The sequence below is a fragment of the Euwallacea fornicatus genome, chromosome 7 (assembly GCF_040115645.1).
Source record: "Euwallacea fornicatus isolate EFF26 chromosome 7, ASM4011564v1, whole genome shotgun sequence".
Classification (NCBI taxonomy): domain Eukaryota; kingdom Metazoa; phylum Arthropoda; class Insecta; order Coleoptera; family Curculionidae; genus Euwallacea; species Euwallacea fornicatus.
This window is the reverse complement of record NC_089547.1, coordinates 3978136-3992780: the sequence shown is the minus strand read 5'-3', so window position 1 is coordinate 3992780 and position 14645 is coordinate 3978136. Positions and strand designations below refer to the sequence as shown.

Sequence of the window (14645 nt, the reverse complement as noted above, 5' to 3'; positions counted from 1 at the left end):
TCGTTTATCACATCACCTGTTCTATGTGAAAATTTTCATTATTCTGATATAGATACATACATTCACACGCGTAGTGCCTTATTGTCGGGATATGACGTAAATCGCTTTCCACTGACACCAATTTTGGTATACAGGTAGAACTAAAAGAGCTTTCATTACTTTTCAGATGGGTGTCTTGCATATTTATTGTTATTTGACGCGTTAGTTTTTCTAATTAAGATTTCGTTGGGAAAGGATTTCTTCAATATTATGTACTAGTGCTTGAAGTGTTCAAAGTTAATGGTTCCTTCGTGGTGTATAAAAAGTGAATACATGCAGGAGGGGTTCGGGATTGAGCTTGGGGGGCTATTAACAGGATATATATGGTGAACAGTGTCATTGCGACACTTGATACGGCATATCCGTTTAATATGAGCAAATTGTGGCCAATTTAAATTAATAAATGGCATGCAGAAAAATTACGAGATACGAATGGTTATCAAGTGTATTGTTTGTAAGCCCTAGTTTACACCAATAAGAAACATAATTGAAAACCACATTTATGTTCCATAAAAAAACCGATAACGTTGTTACTCTTGGCGTGCGGCGGCCGCAGGTAAAAGACCTCCGAAGTCGCAACAATACCGTATTTGCAATGAGCATGAGTGTATGTGTGTTTAGTAATATGTATGTATTTTGATGGAATTAGCAGCTGTGTGTTAAAATTGAATTTCCATAAAAGACCCCAAATCTATATAAACATTTTCATCCACAAATTTCAACACACAACACATAAGTAAACAGTCCCAAGTTTGTATGTATATGTGGAATTGCATTTAGCTGCAGCTTTGTCTCCCTATCAGCTATCGAATAACAAACAAGTATATCCTTGAAGACGTCTTTGTATCTTATCATGACCTTCCAGGAAGTGTTGATATTGATATATCTTTGATTAGAAGTACTGGAAAATCGAGTAAATGTGCGGATCAACATTTAAAGCAATCATTAATTACGTTGATACACTGATTATGGATACTTCCAAGTTCGCAAAATTAAATGGTGTTGTACTCTATAGCAGAAAAATTTGGTTCAAATAATGCGAAGATATTTGCTTTGATTTTAGCTTCGACTTTCAAGTGCCTTCGCATTTCAATAAACACCGATTTCCTTTTATGCTTAACATTGTTTTTCTTGCTATTTAAAATACTAAGACATGTTAGGAAGACAGCATTGTTTCTGTACACTTATCGTGGCACTTTCAACTGAAGTTGAGTGATGAGAAGTTTAACATCTTTATTATTTAGTATATCAATATTGTTTTCACACTTTAAAGTGTTTAGACTTCTTTATCATATTCTCATTCTCGAAGTGAAATCGTCTCATTATAGTTTAGAAGAGAGTAAGTTTAACTGAAATTGTGTTAAAGATCCTATTCATTCGCGCTACTAATTAAAGCTTCATTATTATTATCTTATAATGTTTATTATTTAGAGGTCGCGCTAAATAAGCTGTTTTCCGTTTGGATGGTTATTTGATGCGAAGATACAACTTTTGCGGTATACGCCAGTTGTCCTCGGTATAGTGAATGAGTCTATAAAAGATATTTAGAATTTCATTCATTAAGGCAAAGTGCATATTTTGCCTCTCTCGCTTAAAAGATGCAGCTGACTGAGAAAGTTCCTAATTGTGCAGAGCGTTTGTATAATATTTTTTCTGTATTTCCTGAAGCATCTGTGCATCAGTATGTAATAACCTAATTTCCCGCTTATCGATACGATCTCATATATTGTGTTTCATTAAAATCAACTCAATCGAATCAATAAATATCAGAGAGTTTGTCAACACTGAAACTCGGTCAGCAAACAAGTTGCATCCCAGCGTGTCTCCAGCTTTGGACCATTTGTTTGTTTTGCCCATAACCCTCCAAACACAGATTGAAAGTTCCCCCAACATGTTTCTCGTTACATATAAAGTTTCTTAGACATATCCTATTCGTTGCTGTTTACCAATAAAGTTAATCAAAGCTCCTAAAACAATTACCCATTTGTTGGGTTACATTGAAAAACCACACATTATGCTTAGATTTTCCAGCTTGTAAAAGCAGGTCAAAGACCTCTGATGTCGGTCTATTTTCAAATAGAAAAAGATCTTGTTCTAATTAAACGGTTTTTAATGGCAGACCTCGAATCTGGCAAGTCTGCAGGCCATGCACATACGCACGCCACACCGAATCACGAAACCTTTCAAATATTTCATCAAAAATCGAGCAATTTTTACACGAAAGAGTGAACCAATGTCTTTGAACTGTGAGGAATTAACAAGTACAGAAAAGAAAGCCGTCATTATCATCATCAAGCAATAACCCAATAGCACCTTATTTACTCAACGACATTTCCTGAATACCAAACAAAGTTAAACAATGCAGAACAATAAATCTAGTGGTACCATTAAATCTACACCCAACAATTTTTAAATAAGCTCGTGTCCTCCCATTGTAACACATTTGTTAAGGCTTTCGTGATCCGACTCCAATCATTACAAGGGAATTTTGTAAATGCAAACATGGCCTAATGATGCCAATGTTGTCGGATGTAACGCTCCGAAAAAAATGATATAATTGATAGTTCCCATAGCTGCTATCTATCAAAAAAAAAAAACTACGACAACACAGACTCCACAGCAGGTCTTTAAATCGGTATTCTAGGTGTAGATGGGTACTGTTAGTCTTTACTGACCCACTTTTGGGTTTTCAGCGTCGTAGGTACCATAATTACTGGAAATAAGCAGCGTTTGGTTCGGTTTGCCGTCAAATCTTCATCAACGTGAATACATACAGGGGGTGGACAAAATAATATGAACACCTGAAATATACACAATATTTATTTATTAATAAGGTGTTGGGCCACCATTTACTTTTAAAGCAGCTGAAATTCTTCGGGGCAGAGATTCGTAGAGGGCCTGAATAGTTTCTAATAGAATGTTGTCCCATTCTTGTACCAAAACATCCGCCAATTGCTTCAGTGATGTTGGAGGTGGAAATCTGTTCCTCACTCTCTGTTCTAAAATTGCCCATAATGGTTCAATTATGTTGAGATCTGGGGATTGTGCGGGCCAGGGAAGATGTTTTATGATATTTTTATGCTCCTCAAACCAAGACTGAACTTTCTTGGCTGTATGTATGGGCGCATTATCATCTTGGAATATGGCAGTATCTGGTAGCAATATGCTACTCATTATAATAACTTCGTCATTGAGAATATCTAGATATTCATTGGCAGTTATCCGGCCAGCGATTTGAATGATAGGACCAGCTGAATACCATGATATTGCTGCCCAAATCATAACGGAACCTCCTCCATGCTTGACTGTAGGAAGCAGGCAGTCCGGATTGTAGGCTTCTTTTGGGCACCTCCATACATAAACTCGACCGTTTGTAGGAAATAATGTAAATGACGATTCATCAGACCAGATCACATTCTTCCAATCATCAAGTGTCCAGGTTTTGTGCTCGTGACACCATTTTTTTCGCAGCTTAGCGTTGACAGGCGATATAAAGGGTTTCGCAATTGCAGCCCTTCCATAAATGTTAGCTTTGTGGAGCTCCCGACGAACTGTTTTTGACGAAACCGTATTACTTAAGTGAGTGTTGAGTTCTGCTGTCACTTTTGCCGCGGTAGTTTTATGTTGTCTGGCCACAATTTTTTTTAATGTTCGTCGGTCTCTGTCAGTTAACTTTGGGTTTCGCCCACTATTCCTCTTCGCCGATGATGTTTTGTTATACTTTGTGTATGCTGACATTACCGTGGACACTGTCGATCGTGCAACGTTAAACAATTCAGCTGTTTTCGTTACAGACGCTCCTGCTAATCGAGCACCAACGATTTGCCCTCTTTTGAAATCTGAGAGATCACACATTTCATCGATATTTTGTTTTGATCTTTGCAAAAAAAAGCGAGTAAAACCATGAAACATAACCTACAAGACTTGGCACATAAACTGTGCAACATCTACGCCTTGCTTTATTTACGCGGAAGCAGCGTTGCTAATATGCAAATATATGTATTTGATCGCATGGTGTTCATATTATTTTGTCCATCCCCTGTATATAACTCAGTTAACGATCTGCATTAGGTTTTCCAAGGGTGTATCCTAAAGCGTGAGCTTCCAGGTTACGAATTAAAGGAAGGGGAATGGCACCCACGTAGATTCGCGTGGAACACGTGGTTAATTCCTGTAGGTTTCTCTGTTGACAGATGTACGTTAATTAAAGCATGTATAAAGTTTTAATGAAATTTGCCGAGTGTCTTTTGGATTGTGGATTAGCGTCTAAAACCAGGAAGAGGCAGGACCCGGCAAAACAATTTTGTTTCTTCCCGTATACGTGGGTTACTTTCATTAAACTCAGATTTCCTTTGGGGGTTTCGCAGTTCAAGGTAGAGATTTTCCGAGATAATTTGTTGCTTTTCGCCTTTGACCTCTCACATCTGACGTAGTAACGTGAGTGCAATATAAGTACGTAGGAGGTAGGAGCTTCTACTATTTTTACAATCTAGAGTAAAAATTTGGGTCTGCGGCCCACCATTGAATGTTTCGATTTGTCGTAATATTTGTATCAGCAATCGAGTTAGGAACTATCAGTATGATAAGTTAACATTAACTAGATGTTCATATCCTAAAAATGGCATTAAAGACTGATAAATACGTGATTTACACTAAAATTAGTCAATAAATAAGTTCATAAAATTAAGCGTTCACCATCGTGACCAGAAACCAATCTTTCTTACGGATAAAATATTGTTAAAAATTTATGTTACTCATCCAATATGTATTTTCAATTAAGATTTTTGTATTTGGAGTTTCGGTTAGGCCTCATCTCACCGGGGCGAAGAGAGGATACGTCAGTTGAGAGTTTTATTAAATCTGCCCCCAATTACAGCGAATTCCCCACATGTTCTGCAACTTCCCTCTAATGTATGTCATTTGCAATTAGATGCAGAAATCCAATACAGGGCTCATTATACAAGCAGGCATTCCTACCGCAAATTCATACTCCTCGCCTGATTTATAAGATCGATTTCCGGCCACATACTGCTAGGGAGGATCGCTTAATGACAGCCTACAAATTGGATGCTCTTTGAGATTGATGCACCGAATTTGCCTCACACTTGAGTCCCGTGTTTGAGTTAGGGGGAGCGACAAAGCTTAATTGCGAACCTTAAGAAGGGATCAGAGTTTAATTGGCTTACTTTGAACGCTATCAGACCGGGGTTAGGACCCCTTTTGTTACCCAATATATTCGATTTGTAATACAGTTGCAGATGCAGATACTGCCCGAAGTTAAACGATCTGATTGACATCTCTGTTATGTGAAAAAGGGTAGTCCTGTTTGTATTCGTTGTGTAACTTAATAGAAGTCGTCGGGCGGATCGAATGTTTGAGTGACATTTATGTAAATTTGTCGACAACGTTCTAAAGAATGTTAGACCCAAATTTCTTAATTGATTGGTTACAAATGTGCCCCTCTGGAGATCGGAAGCTTTTTATCCAGCGATGAAATTTCATCCGAGCACTGCAGTCATTTAACCCGAAGTTAAAAGTGCTACAAAGTAAACTGCTGTATGACGTATTAATTGCGTCATTAGGTCTCGGAGCTAACAACCCAAGAGACGTCTTGAACTTCCACGTAACTTTTACAGGTTAAATGTGCTCTCAAAACTCTCGACTCCGCATCTCATTAACCAGGATTTTTCCCAGAAATTCGCCTAGAGAAAAAAGTCGTTGCCGACGGGTAAAAGCAGCTGTTCTGCTTAATAACGCGCATCGACACCTATTAGTTTTATGTCTTATGTTTGCCCAATGAGCCCCTTCTTGCTAACAAGCGAATAAGACACAACTGACAAGTGGTCGTTCGGCCTTTTTGCCCCTGCGAGCCATTTTAAAAACGATAAAAACCCAAGGAGCCGCAATTTATTAACAACTTAAGGCCAGAACGGTCATTAAGTTATAGACATGCCGCTCGGACAGATGTTGCTCTGTGACAGATATGGCAGAAGAACAGGCCAATCGACGTAATTGGATAAACGAAAGTGGATGCACTCATGTAGATGTTTAAAATTCTTATGGGAATTTGTGCTATATAGGACGTGTCACTTGTCACCGAAAGAGGTTTATGCTTTTTGTGACGTACGAGGACTCAAGTGGGTACATGAAAATGCAGGTGTAACGCTGCCCAATTTGTTCAGGTCAAAATCGAGATGTCCAGTGGCGTTCCTTCAGCGAAATTCAAATTCATATTGGCAAACTACGGAACTTAATTAAAACTTATTATTTACTTTCTCGTTCCCTTATAGCAGCATTCCGGTTGCGGTTATTCAAAACTAATTTCATATTTTGTGATTAATTGAAGTGATTTGAAATTTCTCGCGTTAAAAATCGACGAGCAATGGAAATCTTCAAGAACAAGTTCAGAGGTTCGTCAACAATAACTGGACACTACACCGAACCCAAACTGACCCTACTTCTTCCCTTACATCTGTCATCAATCCTATACCCCATTTCGTACCCTTTTCGGAACTTACTGGACTGGAATATATTAAAAGTTACAAATAACTATAATGCCAGCTGGCTCTAACCTAAGGAAGTGTGGCATCCTGGACCGGAAAACTTATTGTTACCTTCTTGAGCAAATAACGATAGTTTGCCATCAAGGGTCATCGAGCAAGGCTTTGCGCTTATTAAGCGCACTAATAAAGCACAAGATTGCTTCGATATTCGGAGCCAGAAAATTTCATAACATCTGAAAATGATTTTTTCCAAAACATCAAAAACGTTGTTTTAAACCCTCCGGGAGTGATGCGATATTGGTATTTTCAGACTTTGATGTGCAAGTTTTTTATTTTCATTGACATTAAACGAATTTTATTAGGGTATTAAGAGTTTAGATAAAAATAACATCAAAGACGGTGTTTTATCACAGGCGATTAAATTTAATTCTGTAAACAGTGACACATTTAAAGAAAGCGATTGATTCCGATGTGCAACACTTATTTTTTAAAATACTGTATAGTATTAAAAAGCTCTTTTAAGGTGCGTCAACCGTTATATTAGTTAGTTTCCTCGTTATAATGTATGCGCAAAGCGGACAAGCCATTTAAGACCCAGCAATTAGGCAGAGCTTAACGTCAGGAGTATCAAAAGACAGGCGGGACGACTACTTTAAGATACAATCTTGGCTTTTCAGGCTTTTCAATTGCCACTATTTTAATCATTGTAAAAACAGTCTTTGACCGGCAATTTTTTTTTTTTTTTGAGTTGCATTTTTAAAAAAAGTATCAGATTTCTTTATTCAGGAAGAGGATCGTGACAAGAATGGGACACTCCATCAATGTCAACCGAAACTTATCACCTTTGCCGACGACATATTCAAATGGATGTAATCCCTTTTTTGTGTGCGAGGATTACCAGACCTTTATCATTTTCAACTTTATTAATGAGAAATAAAAAACCCGTGACAGTGATGGAATGATTGGGGAGCACAAGCTGCATAATATCATCATCGAATTTTAGCACAGTTTGAGCCACTGAAAAAATTCCTCTCAGAGATGCAAATAATATGCAAATTAGGTGCCACCACTGTGCTTTCGAGTGCCGTAGGAAACTTCCTGTTTTGTTGCTTACTTTAAAATTCAATGAAAGTTGGAAATAGACAGCGGAAGTTTTTCTCAGACCGCAAGAGCAACAAAGAGGAATTAACGTGCGCACCTTTCTGAGTTTTAGCTGAAAGCAACTTTAATAATAGAGAATTTGTTCCTTTTTTAGAGTGGACTTTTCAAAAGGTTACAGTTTCAATTTAGCCGGAGGTGACCTTTCTGTCTTGAGGGAATTGGGGAATTCGTGTCATCCGCCAGGGGCGGGGAGGGGGGGGGGGGGGGGTAGTGGAGTTGAAGGGGGGAGGGGGGATAAAATTTATTTTTGATTCTATTGGAAGCGCCGTTAAAATTAAAAGCATTCGGGCCATAATATGTTAGTTTACAATGTGGTTTCCCTGTCTTTTCCTTTCGAGTCAAAACTTCAAGAAGGCAATTCAGACAAGTCGCACGGGATCGCCCTTAGTTTGAGCCACTTAGATCAATAAGCAAAAAAGCTAAGATTACCTTTTTCTGGGGGCGGCCTTATTGCACTTCTTTCTTATTCATTGATTTTAAGTAGGTTAGCCGTTACAAGAGGTTTCGCATTGTTATACACCCGCGCATACGAGTGAATTTATTTACGTTGAAAAGTGTTTTGATTGGTGCTGGCTTGTTATTCTTATCCTGCATACATCGTATCTAGTCAATATTCTTTGTGCGTGCCGATTTTTGCCTTTTATATCTAGACGGTGATAAAAAAAGCCTTCTTCACATTTCCTCACAGTTGTGCAATTCCACATAATGCAATTAGTGTCATTGTGTGGGGGGGTAGATACCACGCATCTGAAAACGTGCAAGTCACACAAATTACTACAGTATAGCAACATTAACCATTATTACTGCATGAGTTAATTCGATTATTATTGTGTATGTCCGAATGCCCGAGTAAAACCTGGATCGAGTTTACTACACAATTGGGCTTAATTCCTTTATCTTTTTATTTCATTAATTACCAGCCCCATTCATAATCGAGCACACTTCAAGAATGGCAAAGCGGACTAACCCCAGTGGTACAAAAACCGATTTGCGATTTGCATACCAACGCATCTGTTAATAGAGAATCTCCCCTATTTTTAGGGGTGGGATGTGTTTAGTTTCATTTATCAGTGTGATCAGTGGTCAAAGAGTTTAGATGAGAGGAAAAAGTGACACCTCCCTAATTCGGTGCCGTCTGGCAATTCTAGGTACATTGTACCAAAGTAAATGAATTACTTTATGTGGATCACAAAAGTAAGACGAAACGAGGAACTCTGTCGTCTTTGTTATCTCTATATCTTTATCCTCGTTATCTGCGGGGTGAGACAATTAAAAAAAAAAGAAAAATGACGATATTGAGACAGGACGTATATGGATCTACTAGACCATTAAAACATGGATGAAGGGTGGTTGTGCCCCGTCAAATTGTATGAAACAGTCTCTGATCCAAATCGCGAGATGTCCGGCTTTCGGTCATCCCCTATTGTCATCTATTTTGCCCTCAGTCAATCATTTGTTGGGTGCACCCTCCGAGAGACTCATGTTTGTGACCAAAAATGTCGACGAGCTTTTGTTGCAGTTTAAACATGGAATTTTTTATTTTTTATTCAATGGCAAGCCATGGGATAGAGTTTCGAAAATTGGAATGTGCTTTTAAAAAATGATCTTCCAGATAGAAGATCGCTCGAAAGGTTTCCAAACAGGAATCAATTCTGCTTAATCTTCTGGGAATTCTGAAGCTTTCCATTGTTTTGCAGTCAGGACTTATTCTCAATGAGCCTTGAAGTAACAAAGGAATTTTTTTACCTCTTCTTCCGTTGATATTGATCATTTTCCCAGGATTTGAGAAGTTTTCTGAAACACTCATTTACATATGATGAATTTTCCTACTGTATTTTGTCAATTCAACAATTGCTTTTGCGTCACATTTTCATGTAATATTGGCCGAAGACTAATATATTACTATTTAACTAATTTGTCAGAGTCAAAAGCTAAAATAAAATCTCCATGTCGAATTTGCAAACCAAATGTATACGGGGTAAGCCCTGTTTCTGAGTCACCCGTCCTGGTTGAGGATGGTTACGCTAAAGCTGGTTGTTAGCATTAGAGACAGACGATTAGAGCATCGAGTGATAGCACAATCCTTTGGCAATAGCACTTAACTGCGAGATAAGTCCCATTTTCTATAATGAAATATGCGCAGTTTGTGCGGTTGTGCAGATGAAACTTAAGCTCGGAATTATGCTGTTGGTTGAAAAGTTATAGTTAATTATGGTCTGGATTTTGTTAACATTTATTTTCTTTCCTTTGCAGGTGAGTCTCGACCAATATTTTAGCCGTTTTTTGAATTCGCAGGTGAGTTTTTATTAAATTGGAATTAGTGTTTGCGATTAAGTGGCGTTTGACATTTTCTAATGAAGGAATTCGCCGTCTTAAATGGCCGAATTGCTTCAATGTTTAACTGAATATTCGACGTTCAAAGAGTAATCAATTTTTTTATTTGTACCCCCAAGAATAAAACGCATCTCAAAATTCATTAACAACACAGTTTTGCGACTAACCTAAAATGGCTCATCACACGTGTCATGACCGATTAACTAAGCCGAGACCTCGCTAACTTCATCATCTTCAACGAATTCGCCTCGTACCCCTTCACAACCGAATTTCTCGTCTCTCCATCATTAAAACGTAATTCGCCTCTCTATTGTGGGCCCTCCCGAGGGGGTCTTAATTAGTTCCACAAATATTAAGAGTCGTAAGCGTCAAAAGCAGCTCCTCGAAAGCCTTCCTTCGTCCGGAGTTTTAATCAGTTTCATTGTCTTCCTTTGTGATTTCACGTTTCACTTGTCATAAATGGACCCGCAGTCGTCAAAGTTGAATAATTCGTTCAATATCGAGCATAATGAAGCCAACTCAAAGATCCCTTAATGGCGAATTTGATTATTTTATGTTGTAAGAAAGACATAAAGCAAGTTTAAATTTCATATAAGGTCTGAAGAAATTTAAATAGAGCGAAATGACAAATGACAGTTTGACTGCCTTAACGTGACTTGAAGTATGCATGGGAAGAGGGAATGATGGCGTGAAATAATTCCTTCCGTGGTAAAATGAACGTTTTATCTTTGTGACGTTATCGAGACCAGTGAAATAACTTGGTTTCAGTTAAAATGATAAATTCTAGCCATTTTTACTGATTTTAATTTTGGTCGTTGTACCGTAATTAGCAATCTGAATGTAGTCCTTTAAATGTCCCATCATGGTTACGTAATTAATATTGGTAACTGGGATCTAAATAGGAAATCAGGTGGACTCAATCGACTGGATTTATGGTGTGAAGATTTCTATCGCGGCTCCTTGTGTTCACACTTCAAGGTACCATCGGATTTGCATATTTTTAATCTCTCGTAAATGGTCTCGGCCAACACACGCGCCGTTACGCAAGAGAAAAATGGCACTAGAGCAGCAGTTTTATTAAAATTTCAGCGGGCGCATTTTACACGGCCCTTTTTCATGGAAATATGAGTTCCCAATTAAAATTCGGATATCGTTTAATAAATTTCATTTGGAGGTAAAGTAATTCGATATAATTTATTTTAATTTATGGTGAAAGATACTTGTTTCTATGACGATAACCACGTATTTTCCATACCATTTATGTGGGGGATAGTATCACTCGACAGTGTCTCTTCAACCCTCAATTTGGCTTTAATTTCGTAATTCAGCATTCTGAATTTAAGGACGAACATTTTGCTCTACGTATAGTTCGTCACACACTACTTAATCAATCATGACAGGACACCCTCATCAAATTATGGTGCGAAGCTACAGATGAAGCCCGATTTGTCTGAAATATGGCGATGAATGGTGGCAGATGCATGATTGGCAACATATAATGTTGAAGGGTACCATTAGTGGACCATGAAAAGGACTGGAGTGGTGAATTAACGGAAATCTATGTCCGTAAGTTTCATAACTCCATAAATAGGTAATCTCGATTCGAACAAACCCAATTTTCGAGCCACCTAATGCATACGAAACCCTCCTCAATAAAAGATTAGCGGTTTTGTGGTATTATGCATCTGCCCTAGAATCTATAACACCATTGTAAATAGATTTTGGGGCGATTTAAAGGATTTTGGCTGAATCATGACAGTTGTTCGATGGTTCTAGTACGTATTCAAAAGACCTCTAACAATATTTCATCTGCCAATCAAGTCGAGCTTTAATAAGTAGGAATTACTGGCTGTTTGAATTTTCATGATTGAATGTCGTGGAAGTGTTTGAGGAAATACGTGAAAAAAAAAATAGCCTTGAAAACAATTCGTAAATTTATATCAATTTTTCAATGAGACCGAACAATCATCTGAATGAATAAATAGCATGAATCACATAAACAAGTAATGTATTGGAATCAAAGTTCACTCCTACGTATATTCACGACAGTTCCAGTTAGTGCTATAATTTTTTCCCATTTGATCTATGTAATAGAAGCAACTCCTCCTTCTCACTAGGTTCCTTAGTTATATAGTATATAATAGTAAGTTTGTCAGTTATTTTTGTGCAATTACTTTTGAAAGGAAAATTAACGCAATCACATACATAACTGTGACGGAAAGGTAGTATCGAACATTGCCTCATATTCGCCCCACGTAAAGCCCGTCTTAATAAAAAATTAATCAGGCGTGCGTTTCTACCTAAAAAGGAGCCTTATTTACTGCCGGGCCAAAGGGCCCCATTGTTTATCAGCGGCCCCAAACGGGACTTCCGAAGCGTCGCCTTTTATTTTGTTAAAAACCGTTCAAACATTGGACGGGCCATAAAGAGGCGGCCTCCTTTCACTAGGCACTATAGATTTATTGACTGTTTAATAATTTAATATTTTGTTTTGGTTGTTTGAGTGTTTTTTTTTTGTTTAGCTGTGAACGAAAGCTAAACGATGATGAATACACATTGTAGGAAGTTGTGTTCTGTGAGGTAATAGAAGTACGGTAGCACGATATTATGACGCCATTCGGTTGCTAAAACAAATACGTTTCTGATAAGGCACTTCTAAGGGCTCAAAGACAGATTTCTCTTGCCAAGAATTTCGAGTGGGAGAAGCCCAAATTAGTTTCTCTCATGGAATTGAAAATTCGAATTGTTCACTTTATCAAAATGAACAAAAATTATTTCTAAGAAATCGTTCTCGTCAGATTTCTATGTCCTTTCAAATTCCAGGAAAGATCACTTCAGAAATCCAAAATAATTAGATAGGATTGATAAGCAGATTAAACTGCATAAGGAAGCATAAGGGAAAGCACGTTATATTGCCCACATAACTTCTTTTATATATTGTACTCTAATTAAAAACTTCTTCGGGTTAACCAAGAAAATGAAATTTATTTTCAAAACGTTTCCACGAAATCAAAATGACCGATACCCATTCACGACGAGCATAGAGAATAGAGATTAATAAAGGTATGTTTGCAGCCCCCTCGAAATCAAGGTTTGATTTATTTGTGTTAAATAAAAGAGTCCCAACTGACGTCCCATTGTTCCCGTCAAGTGGTCGGGATGGTCTAATGGGTGCGTGCCGCCATTGTTTGACACTTTACGGGCTATTGCCTCCGGCAATGGGTTGTAGAATTTCCATCGCTAAAACTTATGAATTGCATACCGTTAACGCGACAAAATGCGAGCAAATGGTGAAATCTGTTGTTTGTTGTAAGATTACAAAACGAGCATGAAATTATCATAACGCTAAGTAGATCTCCGGAGTATAAAAATCTACGAGTAAAAGTAAATAAATTCTAAAAATAGTGAATTAACTGTAACGAAAACAACAGTGATGTTATTTTCATTAAGTCATCTAATAACCAACTTTCGGACCTTGGCAATTATACAAAATTATAGAAAATTACAGATCTTTATCGGAGCAGTAAAATTGTGAAAGCGTTTGATTCAAGATTTGATTTCATTGCTTTCGTACGCTACTAATTATTAAATAATAATGAGGCAAGAGGAATTTATCATCATTTCGTGCTTTCCTTCTTCCGAAAACAGTTATCTGCGATAAACTTGGCCTGTTTCGTAAGTTTCTTTGGCAAATCGCCGCAAACGTAATCGCATAAAAACGTCCAATAAGAGTTTCATTTGTTCTCAGAATTCCAGAACTACCAGTTCTATACATGGGAAACTTCGGAAAGATGAAAAATTCATTGAAGGTTTTTCGGAGAACAGCATTATTAATGGTTTGGTCGGGGTGGAAGCCGAGTGTTGATGACATGAAGATTTATAAAAAATTGTCAAAGTTTATAATAGAATTGCACTGGAAGAATGACACAATGCTGTGGCGTATAGAGATCCGAGAGAAACCATCTTTTACTCTTTAAGGGAGGTTTAACTTATAATCACAGATATCGGATGGCTAATGCACGGGTCAATAGTTGGAACGCGCAAACGTTCGAGCTATGGGAAACTGTTTCCTTTTGGTTAACAGAGAGTTAAATTAACAAAAGGGTTATATTTTTAACTACCACATTGTTTACATTACGAAAACTAGAGGTACAGACGTTTTTGGGACATTCTGTATAGATATACTAAGTGTTATAATACATATATATATATATATATACAGAGTACATTAACTACCCCCGTGTTCGCACTTATTTGCTGCTTTGTTGCGTTGGCATGTGCAGTTTTTCTAACACAATGAATCAAATTCAGCCCGCTCTCGAAAGTGCTAGGTGATCAAATTTTGGGATCAACTACCTCTAACCTGTGTAAGTACGAGGGGAAATATTGAACAATAGCAGTCAGTTATCGCTAAAATTGGCTCCCAGAAAAAGGGAGTTGAAGATAAATATTTTTATTAAAAATTACTGTTTCAAGGCGAAAGCCCTGAAAAGCGATCTAAAATCGAGCTTAAAATAATAATTTCCGTTGGGCGAATCAACAATTTTCTTTCCCGAGGAAATGTGCGAAATGAACAGGTGGGTCTCGCTTGCTTGGAACGTTTTTAAA

At 37.6% G+C, this 14645-nt stretch overlaps 1 protein-coding gene across 5 annotated transcripts in view; it reads left to right on the top strand.

Moving 5' to 3' along the window:
* The window catches only part of RapGAP1 (Rap GTPase activating protein 1), a 96230-nt gene that overhangs the window by 8789 nt on the left and 72796 nt on the right, over window positions 1–14645 (top strand). For 2 of the 5 annotated variants that reach the window (XM_066283394.1, XM_066283395.1), the window contains exon 2: window positions 9957–9998. The exons of the other annotated variants lie outside the window; for them this stretch is intronic. The gene's annotated coding sequence lies outside the window, so the exon portion shown is untranslated. The remainder of the gene's footprint in view (window positions 1–9956; window positions 9999–14645) is intronic. 5 annotated transcript variants of the gene reach the window in all.